We start from the raw sequence: 15,430 nt of genomic DNA on the forward strand, positions 1-15,430 counted from the left end.
CACATACAAATATTTTAAACTATGTAATGTAATTACTCAGCTTGGCCATGAGAAAATTTTATAAAAAAATACATCAGTATGTTACTTCCCTGCAAAGCTCATTGAAGAATTTCCCTGTCCTCATGTTTCATTCAAATAACACTTTTGTACTATATATTTAAATAATCTATAGATATATGTGTATATGGAGATATTATATATAAGTGTGTATATTTATGTTATCTTATACTACTATATTTTCCAATTCTATTACTTACAGGCATGTATACATTAATATAGTATCTTATATTACTATATTTTTCAATTTCTCTTCCTTTTAAAATAAAGTTTCCTTTAGGATTCTTAGGTTCCAAAAACAAGACTCACTCCAATTATAAACACTGCCAAAAAGGAACATACAAGCCCAAAACAAGAAGGCTTACACACTGCTTCCCAGCAGGAAGAACTTTCTAGCGCCACAGCAGCCTGTCTGCGTTAGAAAAAAGGTCTTTTTGATTGTTTTGGCCCTTTGCTCTTTATTCAGGATTAATTACTACTGGATCTTTCCTAGAGCTCTGTTCACAATGGTTTTAAATGACTCAAGCTTTGGCACCCCCTCACTAAAGTATTTGCTCTAGTGAATTCTAAATTTCTCTTACAGAGACTACAACTGTCTCAGAATCAAATGCCTTCTGTAGTAATTACTGAGCACATGCTGCAACTGGAGTCCTTGACATTCATTAAAAAAAGTGGAAGGGGTGGGTGAAAAAAAAAAAGAGTAAAAAAATCACAAGAAATTGCCAGATTTAAGTAAACCATTACACTTTTTAGGAAGAAGGGTTTGATCGAGACACTTGGAAGACATCAGCCTCCAAAGTTCAGCCATGTTAGGTTTTTGCTGATCACTGAATATTCTCACACAAACTGAAGAAGCATCAGTCTTTCCTTATATACTTGTAGAAAAGGTCAGTTTAGGGCACTTTTCTTCATTTTAAAATTCACTCTGATGTCATGAGAACTCAATTAAATATCCACCTACTCTCAGAAGGAAGAGGGGTTTTAACTTTCTAGGAAAAACCAGTGATCACACCACTTACTGCAATGCAGTATTTTCAATAAAAACCAAGCATTCCACAGTCCTGGGAAACTGAAACTCCATTACAGAATTACTTGACAGATAAGTTGATTCTGTAGAATCTTTAGCCAATAGAATATCTTTTATGCAACACTGTGACACACTATTCCATTCATATAAAATAATCAGATGTATTGCCATTCTCCATATAAACAGCGTTTACCACTGTCCAAATAAACAGAAATATGATGTGAGGGTTATGTGAGTTTATCAAAACATCAAAATTCTTTGAACATTTTTACAAAAGTACCAACTTTGTTTTTTTTCCTCAATATTTTACTTTTACTCTTTATTTTTCCTTAAAAGGACACACATCCTTCTTCAGTACAAAGTGAGTTTTTATTTGACCATTCCAATTCATGTATTTTTATAATGAATTCTAGAAACTTATCAAAGTCCAAATATTTGTTTTGTTCCACAATGAAGCTTTCTACATTTATCAACCAATTGAATCCCTTGACAAGAAGTTACTGAAGAAAACCAAGAGCAGTAATAGGCACTGTGCTTTCAGCCATTGTCATTTTGGATACAATGATTATTCCTATAAGGAGAGTTTTTTAAAATACCTGATTTCTGTACCACCATAAGAATTAACTTTGGTAAACTGGTGTATCTCATACATTTACTATTTTAACATGTTTTAACATGATATTGAAATTATGATTTATAATTTAATATCTATGGTATAATTGACATCTATTTTTGTCATGGCTTGAGCTATTTGATCCAAATATTCAAATATATTAATTCATAGACAGATTTTCTCTTGGTATAACAGAGACTACTAGTAGTTTTTCCCCCCCTTTTCCCTGAGCACATAGCCAGTGTACATTTCCTAACCTCCCTGGCCATTAGGTGCATACATATGACTGAGCTGGGACCAGCGGCTTGTGAGCAGAAATGACATGTACTCTTCCAGGTTTGGCCCATGTACAACTGCCATCTGCTCCTCTTTGGTCTCTGCCCTTCCACCAGCGGGAGGCAGACAATGACCAAGCAAAGCCACACAGGGAAAAAGTGCCGATCCCTCATTGACTATGAGGAGGACAAACAACCTTCTAACCTGAACACCCAGCTTAGAGTATCAAGTGAGCAAGAAACAAGGTTATGACACATTTCTAGATCTATCTGTTACACAATTAGCTAATCCTAACTAATAGACTTGGTTTGAAAAAAAGGTATAATGAGATTTTCCAAAAAAGGGATGGGACTAATAGAAGTAACAGGATTAAATGAAGCCCATTCAAGTAACTGTTGCCAGTTTATTGCCTGCACAGCAAATCCTGACAGCAACTGGAATACCCTGTGGGAGTTGGAGTGGGAGGAGTGAGAGAGCAAACTAGAGGAAAGAGCATTTCCTGCCACTCTCACTAAATCACTCTATCCGTGCCCTTCTCCGGTGTGGCTGGAGCAAAGATGGCTCAGCTTCTGGCTTGGTCCTTTGGTAACATCTGCTTTCTGGCCAAGGTGGGGACCCAATTTGAAATCACTTTCAGAGACTCTTGGGACAGTTTGATGTTTGCCAAGGGAAACGATCGCTTTCCCGAGACGATAAAAGAAGCCTTGCACAGGGTCAACTCCTGTCTTCCCAGTCCCTTTTCGTCCGCCCTCATTATTGTCACCTTTCTTTAGAGGAATAGGTGGCCTTCATTTTCATTAACATTAATCTCTCTATTTGTTCTTTAACATTATTTTTCCTGCTTCCTCCAAAATTTTGTTCTATTAAATATCCCCTCTCATGGTCTCACAGTGCCAGCTCATTTGTCCTCTTTCTCTTACTTTCTGACTACCAACATACTCTGTTTTCCTATCCAATACAAGCAAACAACCACACAAACACAAGAAATGACGATAAAGCAATAAACACCACCATAAAACCTATTTTGTAAATCTGCTATCTCAAGGCTGTAGCTCATTTCTTTTCACCTCTTTAATTCCCCATTTATTTATCACCTACTCACTCTTTCATTTACTCAGTAGCAACTAGTAACACCAATTTATTAAATATTATTTTGTTTCACATCTAATAACATGGTTTTTGGAGACATAAATAAGGAAAAGATGAAATTTTTACCTTTGAGGACTTCAGAAAGCGGGGGAGAAAGACAGAAATGGGAATAGTAACACACCAAGATGATTTTTTTGTAGTCCGGATACATCTAAAAGGCTACGGATGCCCCTCATTGTCCAAAAGCACAATTAATACCACTTTTTAGGACTATAGAAAAAATATTCATAGAAGGGATGACAGTTGAATTGAACAGACATAGGCATTTATAAGACAGCCAAGAGGAACGTAGGTATTTAGTTGGGAGTAAAGGAGATAACAAACGCAATTGTAACATGAGAAAAACATGGCATACGAAAAAGAAATAATAAGTTGCAGCAATGAGTAGCCTGCTGTGGTTAGAATGAGTAGGAGGGAGACACTAGAGATCGTCCAGAAACAGCTGCTTTGAACCCTGTTTTGAAATGCCTTTAATGGGTTTGGACCTTTATATTTAGGAAAATTTTAAGTAGGAAAATTAAATGATCTGATGTATACTGAAAATTACACGGTGGCAGCACAGAGAAGAGCAGCTTATAAAAGAGTCAGGAAAAGGGAAACTAATCAAAGGTCATTTAAAGGTTCAGATAATGTCCTGGAGGCTTGGGCTGAGGGAGTATGAGTAAGAAGGAGGGTGGCTCGGCTTTCTGAGATGCCTCAGAACCTGTTGCCTGGCCAAATGTAGGAATCATAGAAGAAACAAGATTAAAAAATGGATTCTTGGATTTCTCTTTGGACACCTTAACAGATTCTCATGGAGATACATTAAGATTTTGGGAGCCGGGAAGAGCCAAGAGAGAAAACGATTGATTCTGTTTTGGATGGGTCAATTTGTCATGCCTGCCCACAGCACATCGGAGGAGCATGCCCAAGCACGGTAGAAAGTCTGTGTTCGCTGGTCGGAGAAGTGGAGTTGGAGATAGAGACTTTATGGTTACTGATGTTTTCATGACACTTTATGGTCATTAATAACCTATGAAGCATGAAGTACGCACTTTTTTGGTTGTGCATTCTTTATTCTCCTTGACTTAATATGCCATTTTCTGTAATAACATTCTTGGTTCATGTTATGCATGAGTCTTCCTTCCATATATCTTTCTGATTTTTTCTGCTTCTCCACTCCTCTCCACCAAGGTGAGTGCTCCCCAGTGTTCTTTGCTGTTTTCTGGCATTATCCTCTTCTCTATGGCCCTTAATCCAAATGCTTCATATATCGGATATGTAGATGAACACCTGGTCCATAATTCCAGTCCTGACCACTATCCTTGACTCCAAATTTCTTTTCTACTCAATGTCTGGTCACCACCACATGTTGAAGATGTAAACACATGTCAATGATGTAAATCCCCAATTTTCTTTTGCTTCAGAATCTACTGCTTAATTCATTCTGCATATCTTTGCCAGGGTAATCAAACTTCCTAACTTAAGTTGATCACATCATTCCCCTACCCAGAAACCTTGTTGCTTACTGAATCCCCACTGTCTAATTAATAAAGTACAAACTCCTCAGTTAGGTTTTATAGCTCTACCACTCTTATTTCGATTTACCCCTTCTGACTCAACTCATTCTCCTACCTTACATAACCCAATTAAAATGGACTTGCTGTTTCTTTTAACACGTTTTAGTTTCTTATTTCTACACAATTCCTTATTTGTATTTCCCATGCTTTACAGAACTGAGACTTGAACAAGGTAGGAATTAAAATATTTTTTAATGAATAAATAAAAAGATATCTATCTGCTTCATCACACCATAGTCTTTTCTCCCTTGTGAAAGGAGATTGGCTTGAAAAGAAATTTACATATGTGTTTACAGATTTCACTGAGAACTGGGAAGGTATTATGCTGAGGTTAGATCATGACCATTGGGGAAAGAATGCTTCCTTGTTTACCATTTATTATTTATTTTTTATTTTTTATTTTTTTCCTCACTTTTGACCAGCAGTAGAAGCTTGAGGGGCAAAAGGAGGAAAAACCAAACAAATCACTGCAGGGAAAATGGCCACTAATCCCACCTCCCAGAAACAGCCAGGTCCACAGGACAGTAGCTGATGAGTCTGCTTGCAAAGTTCCTCAGATCATACTCTATCCCAAATTACAATTAGTTTCAATTACCATAGGACTGAGACTTTGAAGTGTTCCAAACCCATGACCACATTAGTGCTAAATTTTGTAGAAATGTGGTCTTTGGAATCATTGTATTGAAATGCTGAGATAAGGTGTACATGTGAATAGACACACACACACACCTGCACACCTCTTGCTAAGTCCACCTTTTTCATGCTGCATCAAAGGGACAGGAAGGACAGATGAATATATCTTACAAGCAGCTTTATTTTTGCAGGAAAATGTGGCAAGCTAAAGACTGAATGCTAACTTTGCACCTGAAGCCCTTCCTCAGATTGCTTGCTCTTCTCCTGATTTGTCTACGATGGTCCTTTTGCTCTCTACCTAGTCTCTTCTTTTGCTTGCAATTCCCTTTAATTTTGAAAAATATGCTGATTTCTGTTCCAAGGGGCAAAGAGAGCTTGAACAAGACTTTCAAGGGCTTATAGATGTCTTCAAACAGTTTCAGAACACCAACAGTGTATGGAAAACACCACTCTTAATCAGTATAGTAATTGAGTTTCATGAAATGACGACCATAAAATACATATGTGTATGTGAATAAGAAGGAAAAATAGTATGCAGTAAAAATTCCCTCAAGTATTGATTACACAAAAACCTCAGCCAAGAAGTGCTCATTCCTTTCTCTTTCTCTTGAAGGCTGGCTACACTCCCTGCTCTTCTAATCTGTTAATATCCAACTCTTTGGTTCTTTATATGCCAATTATCAATGAAGGAAAGTTTTGTGGAGGGGAACAGTGGTGAATAAATAAACTGTACCATGGTATTTTTAATAGCTGTTGGGGGTGCTTGCTTATCATCAAGACTGCGTTTCACCAAGCATCACATGTACTCACCAGAAAATTGGTTTCCCTGATCATCACCTAAATACAAATCTGGGAACGACACCAATTGGATATCAGACTGAGGTGGGGGGTGGGGGAGGGGATGGGGGTATGCCTACACAATGAGTGCATTGTGCACCGTTTGGGGAGTGGTAACACTTGAAGGTGCTGACTTGGGAAGGGGGGAGTGGGGAAGGGAGGGATATATACCTACACGATGGGTGCAAGGCACACGACCTGGGGAACAGACATGCCTGGAGCTCTGACTTGGGGGGAAAGGCAGTACAGGAGCAACGTATGTAACCTGCAATTCTGTATCCCCATAACAAGATGAATAAAAAAAAAAAAAAAAAAAGACAAATTCAGAACAGAAGTCTGTATTAATTAAATCCTTAAAGACATGCAATGCTTATTATTATGTCCCCTTATAGTATATATTAAATATGTAAATACTAAAAAAAAAAAAAAAAAAAAAAAAGACTGCGTTTCACTGATCACTCTCCCTTCTTCCTATTGAGAGGCACAGGATCTTGGCAACCATGTATGTACCACCTGGTCTATTCCATCGGTCACAGTTTATTAGACAAAAAGTTCAGGTAATTAAAAATGGATATACATAGACTGTATGAGCCTGGTAGTGATAGGCAAGCAAACTTGAGAGCTACACTTGTGTAAAGAACAGTAGGAAAGTCTAGTCTTTATGTAAAGAAAGAGTTAGCAACAGTCATCTTGAATCACAGGGAGGTACTTAGGAGTAAGGCTGAGGGGTCCCAGAGAGACTGGGAGAATGGCGGCCTTGGTTCCTGGCTCATGATTGGTTTTTGATTCTAGACTTTCATAATGTCCGTCTCTTTCCTAGCCCTGGGATTATGCGGTACCTCAGGAACCATATAATAATCTTTCCTCTTCTGCTTGAGCAAAGTAGATTTCTATTAGTCTTAACCTTTTCCCCAAATTGACTGAGACAAGGCTACTGCTATTGACCTCCAGAATTTTTTTTAATGCAAACATCCAGCAAGATTTGACCTTTAAGATCTTCCCCAGTAAGCCTCCATTTTTAAGAGACTTATACTCATGGCCAGTAAAAGAACTAATTGTGTAATAACCATGCTTGGACCATCATTTTTTATAAGCATTAGAAAAAGTGCTCATCATCACTATTTTTTTTCTTTTCCTAGCTCCATTTGGTCAAACTGTTAAAAGACAAGACTTAATAACAGCACCCTCTTAACAAGAACTAGAGTCTTTTGCAGCAGGTGGTGCCCACCTCTGCCTACAGAATTCCAGCCCAAACAATCTGTCCAGAATTGCTGAGAAATCAGTAGAATGTGCTGATGACTCAGCCTGTTAAGTAGGCGGACTGTTATTGTTATCTTAACTCCTGCCAGAGTATGTAGGCAATTCTCTCTCTTTTTGTCTCCAGTTAACCCTGAGAGATCCCTCTTTAAAAACCTCACCCCTGGAATAGATTCTTGCTCAATATGAGCCAGGATAGTTTGGGGTCTGGGCATGACTGCCAGCTAATAGTACAGAGTAGGACAGGCTTTCATAAAGGATGCATCTGATATCCTAATTTACCAATAGAATTTATTTTTAGAATGCTTAATCTGCCTTTAAAATTATTCACATAGGGTGCCATGGACAGGAGCTGAATGCTTATGAGGTAGTAATCAGTGCAAGTCAAGATACTTATTTTCAGAGAGGATGATGAAAATACCAGGTTTTCTTTTTCTTTTCCTTAACTATTAATGCATTGTGGTTCTACCGTGGTTCTTGCCAAATGTTCTCAACAGTATAAACACTCAGCAAGTGCTGCTCCTAGGAATATTGTACAAATCAAACAAAAATCAGTCTATTTTATAGAAAATTGTGTGAAAGGATAAATATCACCCATCTATGAATGATGAAAAGGTATAAATCTATTCTGAAGATAAAGTAAAATCTAAATAATATTGGGTTGTGGCAAATCTTAGTACTATTATTTAGTTAAAAGGCTAAAAGAAATAATAAATATTTTATGCTCTTCAAATGGTTTTCTCATATAATTCAGCTAATTTGTCCCTAATTTGTTTATATGGGTTTTTTTGGTACTATAAATTAAGATTCAAAGTTGAAATCAGAAAAACAAAGTTTTCTCATAATGCTATAAAATCCTAAGTTAAAAATATGAAAGTGCTTTAGCATCATAGAAATGATGGGCTCTGTTAAGACAAACTGAAGGAATCCTTAAAATTACAACAACCGTCACTGATGTGCATTAAGGATACTATATGTGCGGAGCATCTACTTGCATTGTTTCACGGTAACTCTTGCATACCTAGTCATCCCTTCAGCAAGTGAGGGTCCCCCAAGAGAGGTGGTGGTTCTAAGGTCTGGCAGAGCTCAGAACATCACACAGTCTCTGGCCTCAGAGGGAGGAGATGATGCTGAAATGATGTCAAGGAGGTAGAAGATGCCAGTTTATATAGCACCTTGTTGGCCACAGAAGTGTGGGTTTTATTCTATTACAGGCAGCCATTGGTGGATTTTGAACAGGAGAGTCATGTCACTTATGATTTTTAAAAAAGATCACGCTGACTTTTATGTGAACAACAGAGAGCAAGATTGAGCACAGGGGGCTACTACAGCAGTAAAAGTGAAAGAGAGTGGATTTGAATGATAAGGGCAGAGAATGAGATATGTAAAGATTCTGGACAGGCATGAGCTTCCTACTGTAATGACCTACTAAGAGGCTCAAAAAGATTAAACAATGCCTCAAATAGGTGGTAGAGGCTGGAAACAAACCAATTTTCAGAGTTGTTAACCACTGCACTGTAATATTTAAAGAGGGTTTTTGTGTGAGAAAGATACTGACTCTATATGAACCAGTAAGACTCAAACATCAGAGACATATATCAACCTTTACATTTAGAATTATATGTGTTAGGTTGGAAGTATTCAATTCTAAATTTACAGAATACAGGAATTAGTAACATTAGCAAATGACTAAAAAGGACTTTGCTATTGACAAAGCATTTTCATTTTCATTATCTCATTCAGCTTAATCAAATTGACATGGTTAGATGACTTAAAAGCTAACCATCTGGTAAACAATGTTAAGATAAAATAGCAAAATAAAACTATCTAATTAAATGGTCACATTTATGGCATCATTAAATAAATATATATAGCTCCCAACAGCCTGTTTTCTCATTTCAGGTAGATATTACGTATTTCTTGCATTCCTAACATCACCCCCCAGCTGACATAAAAGAATACTAATAAATATTAGTGGAGTGAATGAAACTTCTATTTATATGTCAAACAGATTAGGTTTTTCCAATTCATTTTCTGGTAGGAAGAATAGCTTCAGAGTCTGACAGAGATGAGTTTGAATCCAGGCTCTGCAATCACGGTATCATCTTGAGTAAGTTATCTGATATATTTGGGCCTTCTTTTCCTTATATGCAAATGATAACGCATTTCTGACCTAGGACACTTACGTAAAGTCTCATATTTACTCATATTTGCCCAGAAAGGTTAATTTCTTCCTCCTCTTCCTCCCTCAACTCTGACAGAGTAGTAATTTATTCCTCTCAGAAAATAAAACAGTTATGAAAAATTCTATGTCTACCTATCTGACTACAGTAATTGACATTTCTGTGACCGTGAACAAATTCTAAAATTAACTGTAGTGTTAAAAAAAATCTCCTGTCTTTTTTTAACTTCTCTCATGACATTCTAAGAGAATATGAACAATTAAGATGGGCCAAACAGAAGTATGTTTAAGTATCTTAAATTTCAAAGGTGGTAATTTACACTATATTTGGGAATAGTCGGTATTTCATCCATGGGGAGATAAAACAGATTTTAATTATTATGTTATGGCAAAGAGTGAACATCATCAGCCACACAGGTTAGCAAGATCTTTATAAACCAATTTAAAAAATGCTTTTCTAGTTGGAAAAAATAAAACATATGCAGGATTGGCATGCTATTATATATTCAAAAACTTGGGATTCCTTATACATAAATCCCAAATAGGTTTTGTAAGCCATGCTTAAACCATTTTAACATTAAATCTTTAAAATGCTGAAAGTTTTTAGACATAATAATTAATAATACTAAGCACCAATAGAATAAAATATTAAAATGAGCCAATTTTGTAACAGATTATGTCAACCAGATCTGCATGTATCAATATGGATGAATGTCTACATTTAATGTTCAGTGAAGACAAGCTGCAAAAGAATATCTGCAGTGTGATACCATTTACATAAACTTTTAAGATGTAAATAATTGCATGACATTTGTTCCATACCTGTCATGGAAGTGTTAGAACACATATAGGAGGGTATATGGTTTTTAGTGCTGTGACACCTAGTCACAAGAAATGAGGAAAGTGAAAAGGAAGCAGGAAGAGCTTTTCTTCTTTCTGTGATTATTTATTTCTTTAGAAAAGATTTTAATATAGCTGAATATTAGCACTTGTTTAATCTGTGTGGTGGACACTTTAAGTAATTAGCATAACAATTTTTTATATTTTTCTTTGAAAAATTCATAAATTTTCTTGCTTGAAAATAAAATAAATAAAAGCAGTAAAGTCAATATTGCTGTGGCCAATTAAAATTGTCTATTCAGTACTTCTAATAAAAACAAAGTAAATTAAAAAGCATTTCCTAGAATAAGAAATCATTCATTTGTAACCATTCCATCATTTTCTGCTTTTATCATAGAAATGTTGAGTTTAAAGAAAGATGTAAAATAAAGGAAAATATCATTTCTGCTTATAAGCTGAGCTAAGTGTTTACGCCCTTTTATTTATGCAAGCAGCAATTTTTTAAATGACAAATACAAACATAAAATAAGTTTGCCTGCTTGCATTTACTAATCTTTCAGAAATTGCACTATATATTTTTTCTTCCATAAATTTAGGTAGAAACTACTCAAAATGTACTAGAATCTGATTGCTTGATATTTCTACCACCATATAAAACCATTCTCCTAATAATAGCTGGGGCTAGAATTTTTTCCACTGCCTGCTGCTTCCAGACCCCTGTATAGAACCTTGGGGAGTCCTCCATCTACCTGCCTCCTCTTTCTCTCTCTCTCTCTCTGCTTCACACCCCTAATCTGTAAAATGAGGATGATCTCCATATATGCCTCATAGAACTGTCGTAAGGAATAAACAAACTAATTTATGTAAATTACATCCCATAGGAACATGCCTCACACATAACAGGTGCTGAAAAAATATTATTGGTAATGTTAACCACAGTTCAATCCTCATTTCAGAGAAAGATCTTTTCTTTCTCTTACTATTAAATCAGTCCAAACACTATGAAGTGCTATTTTAATAATTCTAAATCTAATAGCTGTTGAATTCATAAGTATATTTCTCTTTTATAAAAATGAATTGATATTTAAAGATTAAAAAACATGATTAGCAAAGAGTTATTTTTCACAATTGTCGGTAACTCTTTTAGAGTAGAGAGGGTAGGGTCTTACCTATACAAAGAAGTAGTAAAATAAGTAAAGTTCGTTATGTTGTGTTCTCAAAGGGTTGGTAATATGTTCTGGCTTCTTTCTGTAAAAAATTAATAATTTTAAAGTTAGTAATTTAATTCCTGATCCATGTATATCAATCACATCATGTAGCTCAGTACACAATTCAACTCATGGCTTTCTCTTTCTCTACTGGGTAACTATGAGACTACAAGATTGATTTCATGATGGTTCTTTATAGTCATCATACATTGAGTATTTACAACCCGAGGCACTATCACAGATAGAAAAGAGCAGTGAAAATGCTAACTATTGCATGTTTTTTCTCATTTTTTAGATTCATACCAATGAAGCTTCGTAAGTATTATATCCAAGGAAGAATAAATTTTTAAATTGTTTTCAGCTAATAAATAGCAGGCAATTGTACTCTCTCCCAAGAGAATTCATTTGCCCTGGTAAATTGTTAATTATATCCAGTAATCTTTAAAGGACTGGGCCTCTAGCCCAGTCTGCACTGATTCTCCCGAGCGCAGAATGGAGAGGAATTTTTTAACAGCTAATTAAATTTTCTCTATAAAGTACTAAACTTATTTTGACATTCAAAATCCTAAAAGTCATTCTGGATTAGTAGTTGTGCTTAGAAATTCCACCTAGAATGATACAGAATAGTTTCTCCTGAAGTGGTATCTAGAAATAAACAGAATTACTAGAAGGCACGAGGTTTGTTTTCTACCTTATAAGCCATTCAGTGTAATCATCTTCATCTATGGGGAGGACTACAAAGGATGCACAATTTAAAAGGGATTGCAAAGCTGAGGCCCATTTTGAAGTCCAGCTCACTTACATTAGTTGTCTAAATCTATGTATCTCTATGTGTTTTTGCCAAGGCCTATGTGATTTCACCCCTGGTAGGGTGGACCCCATCATATCCTCAAGAAAGATGTTGCTCTACAGGTAAGGGGCCCTGAAACTCAAATTATGATGGTTACTAACTCTTCTTTAAGACCCAGCAGGAAATGCAAGCTTGGAAAGTCAAGATGCAGATGGTTCAGCTGTCTATCAATCTTTAAAGAGCAATGTCTATATGGATATGAGCAGATGAATTTGATTCAAAAGCAACAAATATTGGCTGGGCCAGGTACTGTATTATGTGCTTTTCCATGCATTAGCTCATTTAACCTGTGAACATTTACATACAATGTACAGCAGCAAACAACTCTATTAATGAATATTAAAGTTAGAAAGGCTTAACATTTAAATAAACATAAAGAAAATTTAGTATGCAAGAAGAAACAGAGTAGAGTTCTCCATTCCCTGTAATAATTTGATGACTATTTTAGAAAGAAAGGTTTGACTTCCAAATCTTTGTACCCACCTTTTTTTTTTCAGTATAGCTCTGTGATTCTCACATTTGGAATATATATAACAATACCACACAGAATTCTATACATAATAATTTAAGACTGAAGACTTTTTAAGGATAATGTTGACTATAAGCAAAATAAACCTTGTAGGTTAATTTTAGAACAAAAATAAAATGGTAGGCCAGCTCTGGAATTTGTTGAGATACAAAGAATCTTTGGGTCTTTAATGAATGAATGCTGAATAAAATGCCATGTTTCATTTTATATTTAAATTCCATATGTTTCTTAAATTCCTTAAAGTACATATTTTTTGTACATCATCTTCATGATTTTCAAGCTTGCATGTGCATCAGTGTGCAAGTACACATTTTATATGCTTAAAGGAATTTTATAGAATAAGAGTTTTATAGAAAAGGAATTTGATAGAATATAGAATTATGGTCCATGGGCCAGATCCCCCCTGCTATTTTCCCAAATACAGTGTTACCGGCAGCACATAGGCACACCGTTCACTTCCTCGCTGTCTGTGGCTGCTTTCGTGCTGTAACGCCAGCGTTGAATAGTTGTGACAGAGACTGTATGGCCTGCAAAGCTCAAAATATTTACTACCAGGCCCTTTATAGAAAACGTCCATTAACACATCTGATATCAATGAATATGCTCATCATTGGAGTAATATTAAAAATAATACTAAAAAAATTCTGTCTTTTAGTCTTTCCAAAAATTAACTCAGTAGTTACATATGAATGAAAGTGAAATTCCAGCCCTAAACACTTAAAAGCGATTTTGTCCCAAAAGAATTGGGAAATTATTGGCTAAAGGATGAGATTATTGTCGGAAAATTCAGGGTTCCCAGTACCTATCAGTCATAAAAATAATGCCTCATTTACTTATAATCTTGACTTTTGTGGGGTTTTGTCTGTTACTAAAAAATGGAAATGACTATCTTTTTTCCTAGACTTTATTTTATAAGAAAGAGAGAAATTTCATCTGGAACTTATTTTAAAAAAGCAACTTATAGCCTATTCTGTAAGGCACATAACATTGAATAGTCATTTTAAATTATCACAGTATACTTAGAAGTGATAATTTTTATTCCATATTAAGAGGATTAAATTAGTTTAACATAAATTTTGTTATAATATCATGGACACAGTTTAATGTTAGATACTTATATGGAATGGCTGCAACAACTCTAAAGTAATACTAGAAAATATTTATATAGCATTTATTGTGTGCCAAACAACGTTCCAAACACTTCTTATATATTAAGTCATTTATTCTACACTATTACCGTCTAACTATTATTATCCCCACTTTACAGATGAGAAACTAGACCAGGAGAGTTTAAGAGTCATTCTCAGCATCACATAGCTAGAAAGTGACCAAACCTTTTAACTATATCCCAACTCTATAGACATTGATCATTGGTTTTAGGTCTTCAACTCTGGTGAAAGATAATTTCAAGCATAAGGGCTTGTGCCTCCTCTAAGAAGCAGTATTTCACTGATGGCAACTTTCAATTTACTAGAAGTACTTACTAAGCACATTCATTATTCAGCATATTCAGCTTCTTGAACAAATTGAAATTTACTCGGCTGCAGTTCTACCTCCCATTTTCTCCAGTCCATTATTTCTATCAGGTTTGCTTATGCCACGTTCCAGAAACTCTTAGAGCCGAGTATGAACGTTGTTGAGATCATGGCATACAACACTTGATAAAATCAACTGGTTAACAACTGTATTTAAGAGCTAGACTATGCAAGACAGAGAATAGGATGTATGTTGCGTGTTGGTATCACCAAGTAAGTTGAATAAATGATTTAATGAAGAACTGACGATAAACACTTGTTTAGCTATCAGCTAAATTATTTTTTATCATCTGATTACTCAGATAAATAGGATGTGCATGCAATGTGTTGCATTAATATATGTTTGGTGGTTGGCATTTTTATGGGCAAGTTATATGCCACCTATACATAGCATTGAAGTTAGAATGAGACATTCATGCAGACTTTCAAAATCTCATAGAGCAAATATTGCCAAGGTGTGTTTTTTTTCCTTTTTTTATTAAATTTCAGAATATTACAGGGGTACAAATGTTTTGGTTACATAAATTGCTTTTGTACCATTTGAGTCAAAGTTATAAGTGTGCCCATCCCCCAGATAGTGGGCATTGTACCCGTCAGGTGTGATGGTGTGGTTTTCTGATTTGATGTAAGATCCCATGTTTCATTAAACAGAAAAGTCATCAAGATGAAATCTTCTCTGGATTGCTGAGTCAGGATATACTCTTCATTTGCCTTTGAAACACCTCTAGCATAGCAAATATCATTTGGTTATTTAATTGCATGTTTTGATAGACTTTGTCAGATAAGTAAAACACAGATGTTTGAAGTTGCTGGAATGGCTAGCATTAGGCTATGCAGTCAGAGCTCAAAAAAACAATAATAACATTGTTCTTCATTTC

The 15,430-nt window shown here is 35.5% G+C and overlaps 1 protein-coding gene across 4 annotated transcripts in view; it reads right to left on the reverse strand.

Annotated features, from left to right (window-relative positions):
- Positions 1-15,430, reverse strand: part of MAP2 (microtubule associated protein 2) — a 270,401-nt gene that overhangs the window by 84,801 nt on the left and 170,170 nt on the right. For all 4 annotated transcript variants that reach the window (XM_069467738.1, XM_069467728.1, XM_069467718.1 and 1 more), the window contains exon 4: positions 11,600-11,678. The gene's annotated coding sequence lies outside the window, so the exon portion shown is untranslated. The remainder of the gene's footprint in view (positions 1-11,599; positions 11,679-15,430) is intronic.

This window comes from Eulemur rufifrons, chromosome 1 (genome assembly GCF_041146395.1).
Source record: "Eulemur rufifrons isolate Redbay chromosome 1, OSU_ERuf_1, whole genome shotgun sequence".
Taxonomy (NCBI): domain Eukaryota; kingdom Metazoa; phylum Chordata; class Mammalia; order Primates; family Lemuridae; genus Eulemur; species Eulemur rufifrons.